This window comes from Palaemon carinicauda, chromosome 10 (genome assembly GCF_036898095.1).
Source record: "Palaemon carinicauda isolate YSFRI2023 chromosome 10, ASM3689809v2, whole genome shotgun sequence".
NCBI classification, from domain to species: Eukaryota; Metazoa; Arthropoda; class Malacostraca; order Decapoda; family Palaemonidae; genus Palaemon; species Palaemon carinicauda.
This window is the reverse complement of record NC_090734.1, coordinates 125,900,853-125,904,945: the sequence shown is the minus strand read 5'-3', so window position 1 is coordinate 125,904,945 and position 4,093 is coordinate 125,900,853. Positions and strand designations below refer to the sequence as shown.

At 32.4% G+C, this 4,093-nt stretch overlaps 1 pseudogene; it reads left to right on the top strand.

Moving 5' to 3' along the window:
* The first annotated feature begins 2,025 nt into the window (after positions 1–2,025).
* Positions 2,026–4,093, top strand: part of LOC137648237 (C-type lectin domain family 4 member E-like) — a 4,395-nt pseudogene continuing 2,327 nt past the window's right edge.

The following is a 4,093-nucleotide window of genomic DNA, read 5'->3' as shown; positions in this document are numbered from 1 at the left end:
TGTGAAACCCATAGTAATGATGTTGAAGATAAATTTCAAATTAACTTCAGATAGTGAATTATCACCATTCGTCTAGCGTCTCCGGCGAATATTGTCTATATGACAAAAATTCCAGACTGGACGATTTTTATATGCCTATACCTGCTAACTGGACCAACGGTCACAAGTCTGCCAAAATTCATATCTTGGATGTGAAAAGTAACTTATTCAGGAGATATAAACCAAAAAGCGGATGACAGTATACCTAAATAGGCACATACATACTCACTCACACACACACACACACACACACACATATATATATATATATATATATATATATATGTTTGTGAGTTCGTGTATTTATATATATGTGTATATATACATCTATACATGAGTCTATATACACTATGTATACACATATGTACACAAGCATATATATACTCTCTCCCTTTATAATTTATATACATATATATATATATATATATATATATATATATATATATATATATATATATATATATATATATATATAATTGCACACTATATATATGTTTGAAATATTGAGCCACGAAACATTCTCCCATTTCGAGTTCATTCTGCCTTGGGGGTAAATAGCGAAAGGTAAATACACTTATGACAATGGCTTCTACCTGGCCAGGAGTCAAACATTGGCCTCTGATATGAACCAAAGCGAGACTGTAGACATAACCAACTAGACTATTTAGCGAGGTATAAATTGATGAAGAGTATATAGTACAAATTTCTGTCGAATTCAGGTATTTGGTTTTAAGACCGACATCAACTCATCCCCCACCCCCATCATAGCCGATTGCTAAGTTTGAACCAAGTGGATATTTATATGTTTGTAAATATTTTCGTGTTTTGAAATTTTAGATACAAATGGCTTTTAAAATTAAATTATCCTCGCATTGGGAATAAATGCCCATATATATATATATATATATATATATATATATATATATATATATATATATATATATATATATATATGTATATATATATATCTATCTATATATATATATATATATATATATATATATTTATATATATATATGTATATATATATATACATATACACACATATATATATGTATATACATATATATATATATATACTCATACATACATATATATATATATATATATATATATATATATATATGTATATATATATATATATATATATATATATATATATATATATATATATATGTATGTATATATATATAAAGCTAAATAGATAGACAATAAATAGTTTATTGACATTCTTGTAACTAAAGTATACTTGAATGTTTATGTAATAATTCTGGCTAATAGTCTGAAACACTAAAATGCAATATAGATATAAAGTAAAGCAAGATAATTTTATCATTGATTTATTTCTATATATTAGCTTTATTTTAAGAAAGAGCATATTCCCTTTAAAACCCACAACAAGGTAGGAACACTCATCATGTGAGAATGCGGTTAATGAAATTTACAGTTGTGCATTTTTTTTTTAATCGGTATGACATAAAAAGGACTAAAAATGCAAGTTTAGAGTTGCTGTTTACGATACGGAAAAAAAACTAATTTGTTGAGGCGATTTTAGATCTTTATTTGAAATCTACGCATAATGTAACTGGGACAAATACAACAGCTCTTGCGTAAATAGGGAAACTAAAGGAGTAAATAGTATTGAAAGATTGCAGTGATCACAAAAGTGGAACAAAATTAGAGAAAAAGATAAGACATGTGAACAAGACGTAACAAGTGATTTTGTGTTACTCACCGCAACTATTAATATTAATTGGACTCCAAAGATTTTTGAAGTTGTAAAATTTTATAGCAGGCGCCATAAACAGTAAATCCACAAGCTGTTGTATCCGTGGAAATATCCGTAATAAACTACTGGGAAAATAGGATTTGGTTATCGGCAGCAAAATACGTTCTCCTCGAACGGAAATTATGCGTATCTGCCTTATGACGCAAATCTCTGTAGATTAGTATGTGAAGATAGCTATATAAACACAGAGGGAAGTGGTGTCTATCGTCATAAAGTAAAGAGGCATTGCCGAGTAACCTGATCTGCAAGAACCTCATTGTTTATCACCATGAAGTACCTATTCTCTTTTGCCGTGCCGCTGCTAGTGATGGTCCTGACCCCGCAGGTGGAGATGGCAACTGTTTCATCCACAGGTAAAGAGCATTGTTAAAACGTTTATCTTTTTGGATGTGGATCTAACGTCCTAACTCTTTTTCACAACCAAAAGTACATTCTTTTCACATAAACAATCTATCTCACACCTCTTTGATCCATCTTTTCTATCTCTTCATTTTACGAATATCTACATAAACCACCCTTTTAATTTCATATGGAAAAATAAATAGTTCATAACAAAAATGTCAGTGCAGCATTCTTCAATTTTATATACCCTTGAATACCTTTTTATTTATCTTATTCAGTGGCTCACTCCTTTTCTCATTCTAAGTTTAACTGCTTTCTCCCCATCCACACCAATATCTACTTCTCTATCTTATTGATTTGCAAATACACAGAAAACTTTGCTTTCTTGTATCTAATCTCAACTTTCAATTCTTGTAAACACTTAAATTCTTCTAGCTTCTGCAGTTTCTTTACATTACCATATCATTACTTTGCCATCTGAAAACATCAGCCAGTGCACACTTCATTCACTAGCTGTCTTTTTATCTCTTATAATTGTATTTACATTAACTGTACTCTTCTGAATTCTTACAGCACTCCATACATAAGAATGTTAAAAGGCCATGGAGTCATAATACACTTTTGTCTCAGCCCTATTACTGAACAGACTGATAACTCCCTTATCTTTTTTATATTTCAATAAATACCACGTCTCCATAGATTAATGGCTCTCTCTCTCTCTCTCTCTCTCTCTCTCTCTCTCTCTCTCTCTCTCTCTCTCTCTCTCTCTCTAAACTGGAGTATTTCTGAAATGATTTTTCTTTCCTTGTTTATTTGCTTTTTTTTCTTACAAGATGTACCTGCTCATGTTGTAGATAACTGCCTTAACTTGGCTATGATGGTGGCCCTATGGTAAGCTTGAAGCAGGGAATGTAGATTGTGAATGTGTGCGTGTCAGAGTGTCTAGCATATGAGTGCGGAAGGGCCTTGCTCATATGACAAGTTAGAATAATTTCCGACCGTATTCCGAAATTTACCAATTTATATAGAAACAGAGAAGGAAAACCAGAGGCAGAGGGTAAGGAGGTGGGGTGGAGCGAGAAAAATAAGACAAGTCGGTGACCTGTGGAGACATGGAACCAGTTGAGGTATCCATTTAAAATTGTGCCTTCCCATATCCATTTCTCACCGTGTTGAGTACAACCTTTAATGCCTTGTGTTCTTTACAATATATAATATATATATATATATATATATATATATATATATATATATATACTGTATATATATATATACATATATATGGGTGTGTTTTTGAATAACTTTCTCCATCAACAATAACATAATGAGATAGTATTCTATGACCAGAGATTTTCACCTAAACATGTATAATGTTGAAAATCAAACTGCTATGTAAGCACAATCACAGAAACTAACGCAGTTACATCTATAGCAGTAATAATATTGATCAAAATAACGACAGTAAACACTTCTCTCTCCTTCAGCTTGCTGTCCCGACAACTTCACAACGCTGGAAGGGTGATGCATCTTCATAGCAACTGACGTCTTCAACGACCCGAGCCGAGTGCCTACCAGAAACTGGACCATGGCACGCGAGGTCTGCTCTTCGATGTTCACAGCGACTGACTCCTGGGTGACTGACCTGGCCATCATTGACGTCCCATTCCTGGCAGCTTTCTCCTCTTATATTGTTACACACTTACCAGGTACGGTGAAGTTATGTTGCCTTTTCTTTGCAAAATGTTTTGATGTTCGTCAGAGAGCTCAATGATTAGCTTACAGTATATGGACTGAATATGATACTATTATCATATTCATTATAAATATTAATCTGGTCAAAGATTTTTCTTTTAAAGGTGTAATTCAGTACCTTCACCAGTCGGTAATGGCTAGTGTGATGATGAAAACTGGCCAAAACCTAGA